This window comes from Notothenia rossii (genome assembly GCF_949606895.1).
Source record: "Notothenia rossii genome assembly, chromosome: 3".
NCBI classification, from domain to species: Eukaryota; Metazoa; Chordata; class Actinopteri; order Perciformes; family Nototheniidae; genus Notothenia; species Notothenia rossii.
Window position 1 is genome coordinate 30,382,282 of NC_136901.1, and position 13,493 is coordinate 30,395,774.

Here is a 13,493-nt window from a genome sequence, read left to right on the forward strand (position 1 = left end):
TGCTTCAAAGGCTCACCCATCAGCTGCTCTAATGGGCTGTCAGAGAGTCACACCATTTTACTAACTGCGGCCAGTGGGGCGTAGGCATGCACACACAAGGCCTGTCCTCCTGTGTGTGTGTGTGTGTGTGTGTGTGTGTGTGTGTGTGTGTGTGTGTGTGTGTGTGTGTGTGTGTGTGTGTGTGTGTGTGTGTGTGTGTGTGTGTGTGTGTGTGTGTCTCTCTCAGGAGGAGCAGGTTATTCTTACAGAGGGCAGAGAGAGGTCTGCAGCTCTTTAAAGGATCCCACATGGCCTCCTGAGGGCGAGGAGGTGTTATCCAACGAGGAGTGTGAAAGGGAGGAAGGAGGAAATTGAGCAGGTGGAAATGCATTGTGGGTGAAAAGCTACCTGGTGAGTGACCCACTGGTGTAAAGCACAATAACTCAGAGAAGATTAAATGTAATCATGACATGACGTCAATCTTTAATGTCTTTACATTTTCATAAAAACTCATTTTGATCACTTTTTTTGTTGCTTCAAACACACACACATCTCTGTAATTCACTGATCCTCACAGAGAACACACACACACTGTACAAGAGGAGCAGGAACACACAAAGTACACACTGCTGACCTCTGCAGCTCACAGTGATTATCATTGTTCATATACAAACACACAAAGCTCTACAAAATTACCAAAGGAATATACAGTTAGACTTACAGGAATACTTACAGAGAGTTATATGATGGGCATCTCACTTTAAAAACATGATACCCAAAAAAAACACACGCACACCTTATAAATACTTGTTCTAGTAAATCTGCTGCCACACTTGGCTTAAAAAATGTTTGTAGAAACAAAATCATGATATGCATATTAATATTATTATTCATTATACAAACACTGGCTATATGATTTAACATCACAGGGAGGACTGTTTCTCAGCGTGACCCGGCCTCTTCAAGAAGTTTTCTAAGAACGCCACATCAAGGAGTCGTCACAGTGTCACAGGAGTTGTGATCAGTGATGTGTCAGACAGCAAAGATTATTGCAGGCCCAGAATACACACAAAGAGTATTTTATCCAATCATCAATGAGCAAATCACTAAAAATAGACGAAAGAGACTAAACGCTTTCTTTTAGACGCCGAGCAGCTCTCTGCTGTCACACCAAAGGAGACAGGAAGCTAAAATAACGTCAAACTTCACAAGAAATCTCAGCGAGGACCACAGCCGTCAGGAGGGGGGCAACTCCACCCAAATACACCTGTCTACATCTGTCTACATCTGTCCCAGGTAAGAAAACAAAGAGATAAGAAGAAAAATAGAGGACGACTAGACAGGACTACATGTTAGCTCCATCAGGACCACATGTTGGCTTTATAAGGACTACGTCAGGACTACAAGTTGGCTCCATCAGGACTACATGTTGGCTCCATCAGGACTACATGTTGGCTCCATCAGGACTACATGTTGGCTCCATCAGGACCACATGTTGGCTTTATAAGGACTACGTCAGGACTACAAGTTGGCTCCATCAGGACTACATGTTGGCTCCATCAGGACTACATGTTGGCCCCATCAGGACTACATGTTGGCTTTATAAGGACTACGTCAGGACTAGAAGCTGGCTCCATTAGGACTACATGCTGGCTCCATGAGTTCTACATCAGGGCTGAATGTTGGCTCTTTAAGGACTACGTCAGGATCACATGTTGGCTGTACTCGGACTACATGTTGGCTTTACTATTACATGTGGTCTCCATTAGGACTACATGTTGGCTGCATCAGGACTACATGTTGGCCCTATCTGGACTACATCAGGACTACATGTTGGCTCCATGGGGTACCCACACGGAGAAACAGGAAGTAGAAAAGCAGACACACTCTGCTTTGATGCATTACGTCCACTCGTTTTATGATAACTCATTGTTTTATGACTGATTATTCTATGATGACTCATAATTGTATGATGTCTCACACACGGTTCCTTGCACACTTAAACAGGATCAAACATTTCAAACAGTTTCGATTACAAAAATACTTTTTTGTATTTCTTTAAAATATCTAAAAATGTACAGCATTGGGTTTTTTCCTTTTTTTTGCGAAGTCATGCTTAATATGTATGTAATAATCATAATAATAACATTAATATGAATGATATACAGAGTAGTAATAATTATAGTAATAACATTAGCGGGCAGTGCTAACGTTGGGGGAGGGGGTACCTTCACCAGGAGGGAGCACTGCCGCTGCGAAGAGGAGTGTGTAACAGTATAAAAACAGTCGGGGGGCGGGGTGGGGGGAGGGGGGGGGGGTGCTCAATGTGTGATGGAGGCGAGGGGGGCGCGGTCTGTCCTGAGGCCCAGGAGGCTGCTGGGAGAGAGACAGAGGTTACCTTGGAGACCAAACAGCAGCACTGTACACTAATGACAACACAAGGGACACACAGACCTCACAACACACACACCCTAACCTCACATACATCAAACATAATGTCTAATATCTAACACTGCCTCTGCGGTAAACACCAGAGATTTTTAGATAACGACATAACCATGAGAGATGTGATGCTGTATTTTTTAAAGTAAAGATGACATATTCTGTTCAGGTTCATAATATTTTGTGCCTCTACTGTGACATGATTGTTGCCTTATTGCTCAACAAAGTCTTTTTTTTCTCATACTTCCTGTGCTACAGCACCCCTCTGTCTGAAACCAGAGCCCAGTCTGCTCTGATTGGTTAGCTGGCTGGCTGTGTTGTGTTTGGTCAACCGATTAGAGATGTCCAGCCCTTTAGCACATACAATGTGTTGGAGGGCTAGCCAATAGGAGCACGAGTGTTACATAGTGACATCACTATATTACAGAATTAAGCAAATAAGTCCAATTGAGGCGTTTCAGTCTTTGTGGGAGACTTACTGACTTAAATAAAGTTACAGTGACAAAATAAGCACAAATTGATCATTATTAAATATATTAACAAATTATTTCACTGGCTTGAGCTAAAAAAGTTAGGTCTTTCTTCACTCAGATTAAAATAACTTCTGACTACATGAACAAAACGCTGCTACAGTATGTCCCCCCCTCCCCCCTTTCACAGCTTCTTCCTCAGCTCCTCTCCATCAGAGCGACAGAGAGCCTGAGGGGGGAGGAGGTGAGATTTACACCTCCCTCTCTCCTGCTGAGACTCACCGACGGTGCTGCTTCGAGGGGGGGGGGGCAGTCCTCCTCCTTCAATGGGACACGAGAAGCAGCAACACCGTCACAGCCGCACACCATCACACATCAGGAGCCTGCACACACAACGAGGTCCAGTTATACAGAGTGAACATCTTTATCAGCCTCTCCTTGAGCACACTGATTTGTGATACAGTGCATGAAATCAGGGCAGAAAAATATAATGAAATGTTAATTAATGTAATTGTTAGGTGGTCTTTCATGTTCTTCCTTTATAGTTTATTCCTCCTTTTTTGTTTTATTGATTCATATGCACAAATAATCTAAACATTGCACTACACCTGCTTATTCAAACCACACTTCCTTATTGGAGCAATCAGTGTTTGTTAACATGCTACAAGCTACATGCTAATCACAGTAAATACAGCACTAGCAAAGCAGTGGGTGGTGATGGCAAGCTATAACGCCCCACGGATCGATTTAAAAAAGAGGATTTGAGTAATATGATTAATGCGAGCCATTACTTCAATTACTTACAACATTAGAACTTCACACTCTGAAATGTGAACACACTTTTTGTTAAAGTGTAGCCTTCAAACCATGAAGGAGTGACGCTGCTAAAGTCTTAAAGATTTGACAAAGGCATTACACACACAAAAACACACACACAGTGTGACGAACGGGATGTCAGCTGACAGTCTCTCAGACCCGTGTTGAACTCATGAACTAACAGCCATGTCTCCCATGATACCGCAGCAGACCAAAGAGAGGGGGCGACCCTCGACCCCCCCCCCCCCCCCCTCCACCTCACCCCCCAAATGTGAGGCAGGAATAGAAACATCTTGGGGACTGTGTGGAACAATAAACAAGAGAGTAAAGCTCACTCAGTAGGAGGGGGGCTGGTCTGATGCGTGGTGCGTTCAGGGGGCGAGGGAATCAGAGCGTCACTGAGCCGCTCAGTGAGCCGCAGCCTGCAGAGCGCTCTTTGTTCTGCCTGAGACACACGGTGCAGCGGGTTGATCATTGAACACGTCCATGCACATCACTGATGTCAGGGTTAATGAGTTACCTCCAGAAACCAGAGTGGTGTGGGAGAGGTAAACACTGAGCGGCAGTGTGTTCTCATGAAGTGTGTATTATTCTCACACTAATGTTACCAGGGCTGCCATGAACTGACAGCAGGGAGTCCTGTTCAACATCACACTACCGTTCAACACAATGACTATAGTCTGCAGGGCTTGTAAAGTTAACATGTATTTTTCTAGCATTTCATTCTGTGTGATATGAGAATCAGCCACAGTTAACATCAAATGTCTGTTCATTCTTCAAAATCTCATCTCCTGTATGTTGGCTAATAAGGAAGTACATTTAAAACAAATAAATATATATATATATACACAAGATATATTTACGCTCGATTATATGACATAGTTTGTCACTGTGAAGTTTATTTTTGTGCTTTGTACCCTTGTTGTAATTCTTTAATCATTCATTCAAGGGATCCTTGTCAAACATTTACTTGTTGCACACTCACAATGCACATTTTCCTGACAGTTCTAGTATTTATAGTTAATTCTCAAGACGGATGTGCGTGTTTATGTCATAAGGGAAAACATGTTCAAGTTGATATTGAGATTTTGTGCCTCTACTGTGACATGTTTCCATGCTTTAATGTTCAAAAAGTACGGTGGCGCTGAAGTCCAAGACACCACAGCATTTCAGAAAACACTACAGCATTTCACAAAACGCTACAGCATTTCAGAAAACGCTACAGCATTTCAGAAAACGCTACAGCATTTCAGAAAACACTACAGCGTTTCACAAAACACCACAGCATTTCACAAAACACCATTTATATATATTTTTCGAATTTGACCTGATTGAAATTTTTTGTGGGCATTGACCAACACCCAAAATAAACTGGTTTCTAGAATATACTCCTGTCTACAATCCGCCAAGAACCACTTAACCACATATGTGAAAGCCAAATGGGAAGTAGAAGCTAATATTACTATTACAGAAGAGGAATGGTCTAACATATGTAAAATACAATCCACCACCTCCAGCTCTGGCCTTTGGAGAGAAATCTCATGGAAGAATATTATATATCTAACTCCAAGAATAAGATACCATCAGAATGGCAGACCAGAATCTGGACATTGCTGGAGGCAGTGTAGTAATATTATGGCTGATCATTTCCACATATTCTGGAACTGTCCAGAGATCAAACCCTATTGGCTATCTATAATAACGGAAATAAATTCAATTCTTGGCTTTGAGATTCCAAACAGTTTTGATGGGATTTATTTAGCTAATATACCAGTGGAATTTAGTGTTCGGGACAAGTATCTTCTTAAAATATTACTGACAGCCAGCAAAAAGGCAATTACCAAAAAATGGCTTGTGAAAGATCCGCCAACAAAGGGAGAATGGATAAACATCGTAAATGACTTGTTTCGTATGGAGTAGCTGACTTTTTCTCTAAAGGCCCTGTAAATGACTTGTTTCGTATGGAGTAGCTGACTTTTTCTCTAAAGGCCCTGACACATGAAGTCACCAGAGAACTCGCCGACGCCGACTGTTGCGTCACCGTGTTATCCTGCGTCTTGGCCATGTGTCACTCTGGAACAAAATGCAAAGACTTCAGCCGAGCACGTACGAACTGCGCATGAGTGGCAATGAGTGGAAATAGCTCTCCTTACCAGCAGGCGGCGGTAGTGTGTATTCGTCATTCAAAAGAGGCAACAACCGAAGACAGAGAAGAAGAACAGATTGCGTGATCTAAACAAACAACAAATAGCGTGTGCGTTCCATTTTCACTCTCGTCCATCGAAAACATGTTTTGTGCGGTACTGGAGATATCAGCCATTGGAGTGTTGCTTGTGTAAGACATTCTCAAGCAACCGTTTCGCTTCTCATGCACTGATTCGCCACCTGAACAGCCAATCAGAGTGATTTCTTGTCCGACTGCCTGTGGCCGACGCACGGCCGATTCATGTTGAATCGGCCGTGCGTTGGCCATGAAAGGCCAAATAAGGCCGACGGTGCGGGGCACACCAAATTGACAACGGCCAATTTTGGCACCAAAGAACACGTCCCGACGGAACACGACTGTTGCCTCACGTCTCCTGCTTCTTGGCCAACAGTCGCACTGGAACACACCGCAAAGACTTTAGCCGACGGCCAAGTAGCACGTACGAACTGCGCATGCGTGAGTGGCAATAACTCTCCTTACCGGCAGGCGGCGGTGGTGTGTATTCGTCATTCAAAAGAGGCAACAACCGGAAGACAGAAAAGAAGAACAGACTGTGATATAAACAAACAGCAAATAGCGTGTGCGTTCCATTTTCACTCTCGTCCATCGAAAATATGTCTTGTGCGGTACTGGAGCTATCAGCCATTGGAGTGTTGCTTGCGGAAGACATTCTTCGTGCCTTCTTAAAGCGTTTGTTTACATCCCTCATTTCAGTTTCGCTTCTCATGCACCGATTCGCTAGCTGAACAGCCAATCAGAAGGATTTATTTGGCCCGACTGCCCGACCCGACATGAAAGGCCAAATAAGGCGTGTCACAGCCGACGGTGCGGGCACAATAAATTGAGTTTGGGCGACAGGGTACGCTTCGTCGTCCGACTAGCACCGACGCCGATAATCGGCCTGGTGTGTCCAGGCCTTAAGACTCTGTAGTGAAATATTTCACAATTACTGGTCCAAATGGGTTTTGCACATGAAGAGGGGAGTATCATAACCCTGAGATAATTATTTTATGTTTGCTTTACTCCTGTTGGTACAATAGTCTATAATTCTTGCATAACTTTGCTACTGTATGTTTCACACAGATTTGTTGTGAACCCGTTGTGAGGGAGATTTCCCCATATGACAAGAATAATTGTCATTATTGTTAAGACATTACAAAGGAAACAAACAACACATAACATACAGATCAGTCTTCTCTGTGTGTGTGTGTGTGTGTGTGTGTGTGTGTGTGTGTGTGTGTGTGTGTGTGTGTGTGTGTGTGTGTGTGTGTGTGTGTGTGTGCATGTAGGATAAGTCCCTCTTCCTTATTAGAGGGGCCCCAGCTGGCCCTCGGCTCTCCAGTGGGAGTTAGTCAAAAGCTACACAGGAACCACTGGTTTGTCAGCCTATTGGCCAAAAAAAACTCCTCAGGGCAGGAAGCCACACACACACATACACACATCATGTGTTGTCAGATGGAAAATCCAGATTACTCTCCTGCAGGTCACTGCTTTAATGTCCACTGTGATGTGTGGACAGAGCATGAATGTCAGGTTTGACACACACACACACACACACACACACACACACACACACACACACACACACACACACACACACACACACACACACACACACACACACACACACACACACACACACACACACACACACACACACACACACACACACACACACACACACACACACACACACACACACACACACACACACACACACACACACAATCCTTAATGTTGGTGCACCTGTCAGTGTGTGTGCACATTGCACATCATGAGTATATAAGTTATTATGAAGTTGGGATGTTGTTGTTATAGTACTGACCAGGCAGATTACTTCCTGCTGGTTAGATTGAGGAGTAATTATTTCCCCAAAGCCCCTCACTTCCTCTTGTACCCCCCCACAGACAGACAGACAGACAGAGAGAGAGAGAGAGGAAACCCCCCACACAGCAGATCACACAGAGTGTGTGTGTGTGTGTGTGTGTGTGTGTGTGTGTGTGTGTGTGTGTGTGTGTGTGTGTGTGTGTGTGTGTGTGTGTGTGTGTGTGTGTGTGTGTGTGTGTGTGTGTGTGTAGAAGTCTGAAGCAGCAGCCTGAGTGTGTTAGCCTCCCTGAGGGGGGGGGCACAACATGTTGCTTCCTGTCCCGACTCCCGGGAGTAGAGGGAGGAGGACCGGGGACAGGGTGGCTGGCGCCGACAAACAAACAAACACACACACACACACACACACACACACACACACACACACACACACACACACACACACACACACACACACACACACACACACACACACACACACAGCAGTCAGTGTTCAGTGTGTGCACGTTCCTCTCCTCTTATTATCTGATCACCGTGAGTCTGCAGTAACATTAACTGTGTAATTTATCTGAAATAAACCCGTGCTAATCATTTTTTAATAAAGATTCATCAGAGCGACCCTCAGGCTCATGGTTTCACATTTACGATCTCCTCCTCCTCCTCCTCCTCCTCTTCCCTTTACACTCCTCCGGTGTATGTCATAACGTGCCTTTAAATTAAAAAATGTATTTCATCCTGACAGCGGGTGACAAAGTGACAAACACACCCTAATATCTGCTGCACAGTGCCATATTCAGGGTTTTTATGGCAATGTTAGTGTATCATAATCAGGGGTGCACATAACTTTTTTGCCCTGGTTCTCAAAGGAGCACCTGGAGATGTTGCTTGGTGCTCATCCTTAAAATGAAATAAACCGTAACTTTTGAGGGGGTCTTGACTTTATTTGCCACACACGGCACTGAACACACATGCAGAGGTGAACACAGAACACACATGCAGAGGTGAAGACAAGACAACATTAGTACGACCAGTAATCATACAAGCTGTCATCACTACCCTCCTGACTGTTCTCCTGACTGTTCTCCTCACTATCTTCCTCTCCGTCAGACATGGTAGCTGATGATGTAGGCCTACTACTTTCTCTCTGGTTGAGTCTGCGACTAGCTGCTTGCATCCACAAGTCAACAGCTGGTTTTGGGTCGAAAGTCTCTGTTGTCATCTTAGACAAGTGGATGTAATCAAATAAGTATGTGAACATAACCAATAACCTACCATAGCAAATGAATGTAACTTATTTTATTTGTGTTGTTCATTCATATCTTATTTGACCTATTAAAACCCTTCGGTATCATTCAATTGGACTACGCAAATTAGTCATTTGAGACAAAAATGTCCACTGCAAATTACTTTGATAAAAACATTATATTAAAAGGTTTTTTTCACAACTTTTTTGGGTTCAATCTTTAAAGCAACTTCCGCCCTAATAGAAAATACCAAATATGTAATCATTTTCAGGATTTTAACCCTTTAAATGCCATTTTGAAAACATGAAACCGCTGTTTTTTTTCATGATGAAAACAGAGAAAATGAGTTATTTTCCAAAAAATACATATCTGATGACTGGCTCTTTTTTTTTTATCACAGTCTTGGATATGTCAAAGATTAGCAACAACATTGATTTTGGTTGATTATTAGTTTTTGCACAAAATCAGATTGAACAAAAAACTCACACATTAGTCATTCGGGACAAAATGTCCACTTCCAAAAACTGCTCTAAAATGATAACAGATTAATATTTTTTAAAACTTTTTGGGGTTAAATCTTTCAATCAACTTCAGTCCTGATCAAAAATACCAAATGTTAACTTATGTTCAAGATTTTAACCCTTGAACTGGCAGTTTGAAAACATGAATTTGCGTTTTCTATGAAAAACATGCACAAAAAGGCAGTTATTTTCCAAATAATGAATGTTGGGCGGGGGTCGGCTTTTTTTTTATTACAGTCTTGGATTTGTCAGAGATTAGCAACAACATTGATTTTGGTGAATTATTAGTTTTTGCACAGAATCAGATTGAACAAAAAAACTCACATTGGCCACTCGTGTCCCATCCACTCCCATTATAACCACATCTTTTGATCTCTCCGCCATACCGGTATAAAATCATGCATTTTGTAATGTCAGGGTTTTATATTGGAGGAAAATAGTTCAATTTGTCCTTTTTACTGTATATCACCAGATATGACATTTTACCATTGAATTACATGTTTGTCCTTTCTTGGTTTCTTTGCCTGTTGTATAATGGGGCCCATTGTGAGTGATTGTGTGTGAGAATGAGACAGGACTAACGGTACGTCCACACAGCAGCTTTAAAAAAATCTTTCAACGGTTCTCTTCCCATTGACTTTGAATGGGGATGACGTCACTTTGCCTCGCTTTTCGCCGAACTGCATTGTGATGAAGCAAAGCGAAGATTTCCAGGATTTTCAGGATTCAAAAGTTGAGCAATGTTCAACTTTTGAAGCTGAGCTGGAAGCGATAGCCAATCAAATCCCGTTTATGCAAATCTGACAGTACAAGCGCTAGTCAATCAAACCGCGTGCAAGCTGGGAGAGCCAGACCGCAGTTCATTTCCTCATATTCCAAACGAGAAATTACGGTAGCAAATCACCCGGTTCTTTACGACCAGAACTATTTACCGGGATACAAACCGGAGGAACCAGGCATGGAGGGAGGTGGCAGAGACAGTGGGTGAAACTGGTAGGTTTTCGCCTGTTTGGGGACTTTATATATATATATATATATATATATATATATATTGCTTGCATAAAATCCCCGGGGTTTTTTGCCTTGTATGTCGGGGGCGGGAGATTCATGTGATTGGTTGTTGGACGCGTTGCTCGCAAAATATCCCCAAGCTCTCAGACACGCCCAGCTCCAAGATTTTCAAGATTTTTTCAAAGCTGCTGTGTGGACGTACCGTAAGTGTGCCCTCATGGCGTTTTGTTTTGTCAAACAGACATACACAGCGATACATACATTCCTTGAAGTAAATAACAACACCTGGCTGCAAAGCCAAAGCTTCAAATATGTGTAGTTTGGCTGGATGGTCATTTCATTTCTGTGATACGCAACAAGCAGTAAGATGAAGAGGAGCTTCTCTGTGGGACAAGAGGTCTCATGCAACCCGTAACTTCAGCTGCAGGACTCATCCTCTGAAACAGAAACACCCTGAGAAGGAGAATCTGGTGTGGATCTGAACTGTGCTTGAAAGGAGTCAGCACAAGGATAAAACACTTTTTTGCAGTATTTTGCAGTGGACATTTTTGTCTCGAATGATTAATTTGCGTAGTCGATTTGTTACACAGTGAATTAAAGACCGATTTGAAAAATTGGAATTCCAAAATAGATTGAGAAAATAGCCGTGTTACAAAAAAATTAGGCCATTTGCAACAACACAACCAAAGTTATTGCAAAATGAAAAGTGAACCCTCCCTCTCTCCCACGCTCACTCGCACTTTGGCTGTGAGCTGCGGGCGCCAGATAAGCCAACATCCCCCATTTTCATCACTTACAGCGTCCATCGTTTAGGGCAAATGAAACGTGTAACCGTGGTGAAAAGGGTGTTACATTTACTTAATTATGAATATTCTTACATCAAGGCCGAAAATTAGGATGAACACCAACTGTCAAAACATTTGTTTTCCCTCCCAGAACTACCAGCGCAGCGCCTCCCCAGATCTGGCGCCCTAGACGAACACCTATAACGCCAGTGCTACGGGCCGGCCCTGAGTTCATATGCAACTCGCAAATATCTTTCTCTCTCTCTCTTCTCTCTTCTCTCTCTCTCAATGTTGGTACGCAAATGCGCCTTTTTTCAAATGACCCGGTGCTCTTTTTTTGGCGAAGTTATGTGCAGCCCTGATCATAATCATATTAAAACATTTATATTTATAAACACTCAGACTCTGGAGAGCTGGACCTTTGTGTAAATGATAGCAGTACATATGAGGCAATGTCCTTCAGATGTGCAGGAACACCTGATGAACTACATGTCAGCGTGAAGTTAGAAGTGGAGGAAGGCTTCCTTAATTAAAGCCTCACTCATCAATATGTTGAGTTAAATCAAGTTAATTATTTATCTAAGGAGCGGTGCCACGCCTCCACCTCACCTCTGATCACCTGATGAGTTGCTTATACCGGTCAACACATCCAAAACCGATTGTGTCCAAATTCACACACCACCCTCCCTTTTCCCATACATTAATTAATTACCGTTGTACAACCCTACATCCCTTCCTATATCCATTCATCCCTCCTTTAATCTCCTCCCTCCATACATATCCTCCATACATTCATCGCATCCTTCATCCCTCCCTACATCCATTCATCCCTCCCTTCTTACATCCCTTGGGCCCATCATCCCCTCCCTAGACCCCTACATCCCTACACCAATCCCTCCCTTCCTACATTCCTTGATCCAATCAAGTGGATCTACATCCACTGGATCCTTCATCCCTTCCTACATCCCTTCATTCCTCCTTCCTACATCCACTGGATCCTTCATCCCCTCGAACATCCCTTCCTACACCCCTTCATCCCTTCCTACATCCACTGGATCCTTCATCCCTTCCTACATCCCTTCATTCTTCCTCCCTACATCCACTGGATCCTTCATCCCTCCCTACATCCCTTCATCCCTCCCTACATCCACTGTATTCTTCATCCCCTCGAACACCCCTTCATCCCTTCCTACACCCCTTCATCCCTTCCTACACCCACTGGATCCTTCATCCCTTCATTCCTCCTCCTCCCTACATCCACTGGATCCTTCATCCATTCCTACATCCATTCATCCACTGTATCCTTCATCCCCTCGAACATCCCTTCATCCCTTCCTACACCCCTTCATCCCTTCCTACACCCTCTGGATCCTTCATCCCTTCATTCCTCCTCCTCCCTACATCCAATGGATCCTTCATCCCTTCCTACATCCCTTCATCCACTGTATCCTTCATCCTCTTGAACATCCCTTCATCCCTTCCTACACCCACTGGATCCTTCATCCCTTCATTCCTCCTCCCTTCATCAACTGTATCCTTCATCCCCTCGAACATCCCTTCATCCCTCCCTACACCCCTTCATCCCTCCCTACATCCACTGGATCCTACATCCCTTCCTTCATCCCGTTTTGGCATAGTCCTTGCTAGTGAAATAACAAATACATATCTTACCATCACCCTCAGCTCTACGTAGTGTTTTAGGCTCTTTAAGCTCCTTATTTGTTTTTTTCGCCTGCATGTTATAGCTTGCGAGCAGAATATGTTTTGACAGAGTTTAGAGTATGTGGAGGGGAGAGTGAGATCTCATAGTGTGATATCTGCAGGTTATCAGAAGGTGATATTATGAGTTCGTGTATGATGAAATACAGCAGCACCAACATGTAATAATGCCTGATATTAGCGTTTGAATCATGGTAGCTGAACTCTTATAACCACAAGATATATTCTGTTTCACTGCTCTTTGATGGGTGGAGGGGTCTCTGTACCCGAGTCCCCTCTAAATCGCATCTTTCATGTCTCATGATGATGTGGCTTTACACTCCAACCTCTTCATCTCAAAGGATGAAGAGATAGGACTGTGTGTTTGAAGTCCAGCAGTAGAAACGTGACTGATTAGCAGCAGAGACTGAAGGCAGCTGCAACAAGTTTCTCATGAGAGGGGGGCGGAGGAGCCTCAGTAACCCCCCAGATAATCC

The 13,493-nt window shown here is 43.5% G+C and overlaps 1 protein-coding gene across 4 annotated transcripts in view; it reads right to left on the reverse strand.

Moving 5' to 3' along the window:
* Positions 1-432: 432 nt before the first annotated feature.
* Positions 433-13,493, reverse strand: part of rbpms (RNA binding protein, mRNA processing factor) — a 41,161-nt gene continuing 28,100 nt past the window's right edge. For 2 of the 4 annotated variants that reach the window (XM_079667774.1, XM_079667772.1), the window contains exons 8-9: positions 3,174-3,274; positions 433-2,352 (exon numbers count right to left, since the gene is read on the reverse strand). The gene's annotated coding sequence lies outside the window, so the exon portion shown is untranslated. Of the gene's footprint in view, positions 2,356-3,173; positions 3,275-13,493 lie in introns of all 4 variants that reach the window. The other 2 variants (XM_079667775.1, XM_079667773.1) reach the window with 1 other exon arrangement.